The sequence below is a fragment of the Brachyhypopomus gauderio genome, unplaced genomic scaffold (genome assembly GCF_052324685.1).
Source record: "Brachyhypopomus gauderio isolate BG-103 unplaced genomic scaffold, BGAUD_0.2 sc84, whole genome shotgun sequence".
Classification (NCBI taxonomy): domain Eukaryota; kingdom Metazoa; phylum Chordata; class Actinopteri; order Gymnotiformes; family Hypopomidae; genus Brachyhypopomus; species Brachyhypopomus gauderio.
Genome location: NW_027506905.1, coordinates 181,760 through 189,144, shown reverse-complemented (window position 1 = coordinate 189,144; position 7,385 = coordinate 181,760).

Sequence of the window (7,385 nt, the reverse complement as noted above, 5' to 3'; positions counted from 1 at the left end):
TGCTGTTACCTTGTTAATTTTTGGAACTAATAAAAGACCAGCACCCTGTGATCTTAGTGGGCGTGGGGGTTCGTAATAGGAAATAAGTTCCTGAAGGTACTCAGGAGCAAGCCCGTGCAATGCTTTATAAGTTAATAAAAGAATTTTAAAGTCAATACGGAATTTAACTGGGAGCCAATGCAGGGCTGATAGGACTGGACTGATATGCTGAAATTTTCTAGTTCTGGTCAGAACCCTGGCTGCGGCATTTTGAACTATTTGAAGTTTATTTAGATTCCTATTTGAACATCCTGACAGTAGCGCATTGCAGTAGTCTAATCTAGAGCTAACAAAGGCGTGCATCAATTTTTCTGCATCATCCTGTGATAATGCATTTCTTAATTTAGCAATGTTACGGAGATGTAGAAAAGCTATCCTAGTAGTATTATCTATGTATTTATCAAATGATAGGTCAGAGTCGAGTATGACGCCTAGGTTTTTGGCTACTGTGCCAGGTGTAATGGGGTAGCCTGCGAAATTAAGCATTAGATCTGGAATTTTCTGTTTTGAGGCCTTAGGGCCCAGAAGGAGAACTTCTGTTTTGTCCTCATTAAGTTGGAGGAAGTTTAGAGACATCCAGCATTTAATATCTCTTACACAGTCCTCAATTTTTCTTAAACTGAGTTTGTCATCAGGTTTGGCTGATATGTAAAGTTGAGTGTCATCTGCATAGCAGTGAAAATTTACACCATGTTTGTTTATAACTGTGCCCAATGGTAGCATATATAATGTAAATAATAGTGGTCCTAGAATGGAGCCTTGCGGGACCCCATATTTAACTTTTGTACGTTTGGATGGAATATTATTGAGCTCTACAAACTGATAGTGATTTGTTAAGTAAGAATGAAACCATGAAAGGGCTGTGCCAGAGACTCCAACCCAGCGTTCTAACCTTTCTAGCAAGATCCTATGATCAATTGTGTCGAAAGCTGCACTAAGATCAAGAAGCACTAACAGCGATACATAGCCTTGATCTGAAGCAAGGAGGAGGTCATTTGTTACTTTAACTAATGCTGTTTCAGTACTGTGATGGGGCCTAAAACCAGATTGGAACTTTTCAAATATGTGATGCCTATGCAGATATAGGCATAATTGCTGGGCAACAGCTTTTTCTATGATCTTGGATATAAATGATGTGTTTGAAATGAGTCTATAATTAGATAGTACAGTAGGATCAAGATTTGGTTTCTTGATCAGAGGTTTAATAACTGCTAATTTACATGATTTGGGCATGTGACCTATTGTAATGGATGAGTTAACTATAGTTAGAAGAGGTTCAGTTACCGCTGGTAATACCTCTTTTAATAACTTTGAGGGAACCGAGTCTAGTGTGCAGGTAGCACAATTTAAGGAAGAAATTATTTTCTCTAATTCTGATTGTGGGAGTGGATGAAAAGCATCAAGTTTTTCTCCCAGTATGCGATTTAAATCGATATAAACCAAACCAGATGACATACCAGTTGTATTGCTAATAAAAGGTTTTATATTTTGTCTAATATTCTCTATTTCATTATCAAAAAAATCTATAAATACATTACTAGTGAGGTTTACTGGAATCTGAGGTTCTGCGCCTGCTTGATTTTTTGTAAGTTTGGAAATAGTATTAAAAAGAAATCTAGGATTGTTTTTATTTTTCTCTATCAGTGAGGCTAGGTATGCTGAGCGTGCTTTAGCGAGTGCCCGTTTGTAGTCAATGATGCTATCCTTCCAGGCACAGTAGAACACTTCCAACTTAGTAGATCGCCATTTACGCTCTAATTTACGTGCTATTTGTTTTAAGTTTCTAGTTTGGTCAGTGTACCACGGAGCGAGTTTTTTAGATCTAGTCTTTTTATATTTGAGTGGAGCTACTATATCTAGAGCTGATCTGCAGGTATTTTCTATGCAGTTGGTTAGACTGTCTAACTCTCCTGGATCGGATGGCGAGTGGGCTAGAGCAGTTAGATCAGGGAGGGCTTCAATAAACTGTGTTGCTGTTAATGAATTTATCGAGCGCTTTATATACTGCCGAGGAGACGGGCGGGTATTTATGTTAAGATGAATCTCAAATTGGACTAAATAGTGATCAGAGATAGCTACGGTTTGCGGGAGTATATTTATATTATCTACGCCGATACCCAACGTTAAGATTAAATCTAGGGTATGATTTTGATAGTGTGTGGGTCCTACTACGTTTTGTGTAATGCCAACAGAGTTCAATATAGAAGTAAAAGCCCTTGTCAGTGGATCCTCCGCATTATCAAAATGTATGTTAAAGTCTCCTACCATTATTATTTTGTCACTACTAACTGCTAAATTTGCTGTAAAATCTGTGAAATCTTTTAAGAAATCTGAGTAAGGCCCTGGTGGTCTATATACATTTGTTAGGGAAAATGAACTTTTATTTTCAGATGGACTAATTACATTAATAGACAGCATCTCAAATGAATTAAAGATATCTAAGTATTTCTGATGAATTTCTAAACAATCACGATATATTGTACATATTCCTTCTCCTCTGCCTGACAATCTAGGTTTATGTATATAACTATATTGTCACGGTGAGTCGGCCCCCTACCGGCCGCCTCTGTCCACAGCGGCTGTTGTTGTTGTTGTTTGGTGACGTCATGTGCGTCCCTCAGGTGGGCGGAGCCCGTGATCCGTCTCACCTGAGGGTTGTTTGTTTGCCTATTTATGTCTTGTCTTTGTACCAGTTGACCGCTGGTCATTATATCCTTAATTTGGAGATAGTGCACGGGTTTTAGGTTTGCACACTTTCTATTAAACCATCATTTTTCCCTGAGACTTGGCGTGATCGCTTCCTTTTCGTTGCTCACCCCCGCCCGTCACAGAATGACCAGCCACCCTTCGGAAGCCGCCGAGTCTCTTTTTCTTTCTCCTTCGTTCGTGGTCAGGTCTCGTGGTAAGTGTTTGTCTGCATGGTGTTTTGTTTGAAGAGCTCCGCCGTGCTTTTGTGTTTTGTGTGTGTGTGTGTGTGTGTGTGTGTGTGTGTAGCACGGCGAGGACCAGGGCAGTCTGCCCTGAGACAGCTCTTCGTGTCCGTTGTATGTTGCGGGAGTTTCACCGTGCGCTTGTGTGTATGTGGCACGGCGAACACCAGGGTGTCTCCCTGGTGGACTCTCGTGTGTGTTTTGTATGTGTGTACGGGTGACGGACGTGTGGACCAGTGTGCGTGCTCGTTATGTTCTATGTTGAATGTTTTATGTGTGACGCGGTTGCCGCTCGTCACTGTCGCCTCGCTCCCCGTGTGTCGTGTGTTTAATGTGGGGAGCGACTGCGGCTCTGAGCGGCGCGCGTCACTGTGTGTGTGTAAGCAGAGCGCGCATGTGATGGGTTCCGTCTGTCTGTTTGTACACCGTTTTTTGTTTGTCTAGTATTTGCGTGTGTGTTTTGTCCTAGCGTGATGTCAACTGTTAAATGTAATTCCACACATGCTCCTCCCCTTAAATGTGTGTTTGGGGGGGGGGGACCGGCTGTGGTCCCGTGCCATGGGGTGTGGCACGGAGGGCGTCTCTCCCGAGGGAGGCCCTGAATAGGGTAGGGCGCGTTTGTGTTTCGTGTTTGTATATGTGTGTGGTGTGTGTGTGTGTGTGTGTGTGTGTCAGGTTGTGTTCTTTGTGCAGGTGCTTCTCCTTGGCAGTGTTCCTGGACCTTGTGGGGGTCTCCACCTGGCAGGAGCCCCCTTGTGTTGTGGGGTGACCGGAGCCCGGTCGTGAAGAGCCCCTCCCTAGAGGGCTGGGGCCCCCGGATGTTTGGGGACCATGGGGCTCCGGTCTGAAAAGCTCCTGCTGGGGATGGAGATCCTCCCTCCTGCCCGGGGTGACCAGGAGGTCCTTGGGGCTGCTCCCTAGCCCGCGTCGGGGGTGCTCTGGGCCTCGGTCTCTGGCGCTCCTGGGTTGGGTGGAGGAGTCCACCTTGAGATGAGAGGCCCCGGGAGGGGTTGGCTCCCCAGGAGGCTGGGGTGACCCCTAGCAGAAGGCAGGGGTCAGCTCTGGGAGGAGGTAGGTCCAGGAGGTGAAGTAGCCATGCCTTGGAGAGGTAGCCTGCACACCCACACACACACGAGGGACGAGAGAGGAGCCGTAGCCCCTCGTCCTCACACCCATGGGGCTTACCAGCTGAATGCCGGTTAGGGCGTGAGGGCCCTGTGACCGACCGGGGCGTGGTTTTGTGTTGTTAACGGCCCGGCCGGTCCAGGGTCCCGCCCGGGGAGGTGAGCTGTGTAATGTTTTGTGTTTTATGTTTCAGCTCCCGGACGGCAGGAGGTGTGTTCCTGCCTGTCTCTGCCTTCCTGCCCCTTCATGTTTTGTGTGCAGCCGCTGTGTGCCACACACCCAGTGGAGGGGAGTGCGGCTTGGTGGGGGGGTCTGTCACGGTGAGGCGGCCCCCTACCGGCCGCCTCTGTCCACAGCGTCTGTTGTTGTTGTTTGGTGACGTCATGTGCGTCCCTCAGGTGGGCGGAGCCCGTGATCCGTCTCACCTGAGGGTCGTTTGTTTGCCTATTTATGTCTTGTCTTTGTACCAGTTGACCGCTGGTCATTATATCCTTAATTTGGAGATAGTGCACGGGTTTTAGGTTTGCACACTTTCTATTAAACCATCATTTTTCCCTGAGACTTGGCGTGATCGCTTCCTTTTCGTTGCTCACCCCCGCCCGTCACATATATCCCACAGGAGTGGCTTCGTTTAGAGATAAATAGTCACCAGATTGAATCCACGTTTCAGTTAGACACAGAATATCAATTTTCTGGTCAGTTATAAGTTCATTCATAAAAACTGCTTTAGAGTTGAGTGATCGAATATTAATTAATCCAATTTTCAGATCGGTCATATAGGTAATAATTGGATGTGAAGTTTGAATATTAGTTAAAAACTTAGGACGGACTATTTTCTTATGATTTAGTTTAACCCAGGGCACAGACACAGTCTCAATCCTATGGGATCTTTTTTTTTTGTTATCAAATGTTTTTTATTTTCCAAGAAATTATGTACAATACAGTGTTAACGAGAATCAGAGTTAAAGACAGGCAATAAAAGAATAAAGAATCCCATTAGCAATACTCGTACACTAACAATTTGTCCCTCTCCCACCCACCCCCATGGCGACCCCCACCCAACCCACTCAGGATCTCAGAGTAAAATAAAAACAATAAAAATAAATGGGAAATATTATTTGACAACATAGATTATCATATTGATACATTATGGCTGGTTGTCCTGCACTTTTCCTTTTACGAGAGAGTATGCTGCATCCCATGAATGAATTGTTCTTTTGCTGGCTCCGTGCATCCGGGCCACTGATCTCTCCATCATTACAATGTCCAGAAAAGTGTTTGCCCATTGCCGCCATGGCAAAGTATGAGGTGGCTGCCATCTCAGTGCCAGCATTTTCTTAGCTGCTGTAAGTCCTGCCCATAGTATGCGCCTTTGTTGCAAAGAAAAGGTAAAGGTGGAGTCATCATTGAGCAGGAGTAAAGATGGTGAACATGGGATGTCAGTCTCGAGCATATCGCTCAAGGTGGAAGAAATTAGTCTCCAGAATTCAGAGACCCTGGGGCACTCCCAATACATATGTAAAAAAGTCCCAACAGCATTCAAAGCACAAAAATCACAATCAGGAGAAGCGATAATTTTCATTGCATGCCGTTTCCTGGGAGTTAAATACATCCTATGGGTAAATTTAAAGTGTATGAGCTGGTGGTCAGGATTCTTGGAGGTGTTGTGTATATTTTCCCATACTGTGTCCCAACAAATGTCTTCCTCTACCATAGGAGTGAGGTCTCTAGCCCATACACTTTCCACTGGCAACGATGTATGGGGATCAGAAATTAGTTTGTAAAATTTTGAAACCAACCCACGTGTATGATTTTGTGGAGCAAATATCTTATTCAGTGGATGGGTTGGCAATGGAGCACCCCAAGGAACGCCATACGCCTTCATGGCAGATCTCAGTTGTAAATAAAAGAAAAAGGATGTCCCCGGCAGGTCATATTGAGCTTGTAAATCATTAAAGGCACGCAAACCATCCTTATTAAACAGATTATCAAAAGTGTGAACTCCCTTATCCCTCCACACTAAAAAAGAGAGGGGCTTTTTCCCAACCAGGAGGGAGAAATTATTAAATATAGGAGAGTGCTTATGCCACTTTAAGTCCATCCCAGCATGACTCATTACAGTACTGCAAGTCCTGAGCAAATAGGAAATTATAGGGCCTAAGCGAGTTTTCGCTACTTTAACTGGTATGTTAGAGTGTATCAGGTCTTGGAGCCTGTATGGATGGGAGATATTCTCCTCGATTGATTTCCAGGAAACAGACACACTTGAATTAAACCATACATACAAAGGTCGAAGAACAAAAGACCAAAAATACATTTTGAAGTTCGGTAAACCCAAACCTCCCTGCATCTTATCTCGCTGAAGAGTTTTCATTTTCAATCGGGGCCTCTTCCCATTCCATATGAATTTAGCTACCAGAGACTGTAACTTATCCCAGTAACCTTTTGGGGGTGGAAGGGGGATCATTGAGGAGTAGAAATTGACGCGGGGAAGAATATCCATTTTGACTATTGATACTCTGGCTTGGAGGGAATTTGGAAGCTTAGACCAACGTTCTAAATCTTTTGCAATTTGGTTATGTATGTTTTGAAAATTATGGGATGCTGTGTGAAAGATAGAAGGTGAAATATCTATCCCAAGATATTTAAATTGACCAACTACAGGGATATTAGAAGGTAAGGGTGTCACCGAACGATTTGAATTTAAATGCATTAATGATGATTTACCCCAATTAATTTTATATCCAGATAGAGAACTAAATGCATCAAAGATAGATAATATATGTGGAAGAGAAGTGCCTGTATCACCAATGTAAAGAAGAATATCATCAGCAAATAAGGATATACGGTGTTCAGAATTATTGATAGAGATGGGGACAACAGCGGGGTGTTGTCTTATTTTTTGGGCCAGTGGTTCAAGAGAAAGAGCGAAAATTAAAGGAGAGAGGGGACAACCCTGGCGTGTACCCCTTGATATAGGAAACTGTGAAGAGAAAATATTATTGGTATAAACCATGGCAGAGGGGTTAGCGTATAGGACCTTAATCATTTTGATGAAATCTGCACCTAGTCCAAATTTATCGAGAGTAATCCATAAATAATCCTTTTCTAGCCTGTCAAACGCCTTTTCGGCATCTAGTGACAGGACTGAGCATGGTAGAACGATCTCCTTAGCAGCATGGATGATATGAAGGAGTCGGCGTACATTATCGGACGCTAATCTGCCCTTGATGAATCCAGTCTGATCATTATGAATTAACGCTGTCAAATAGCCTTCAAGTCGTGAGGCAA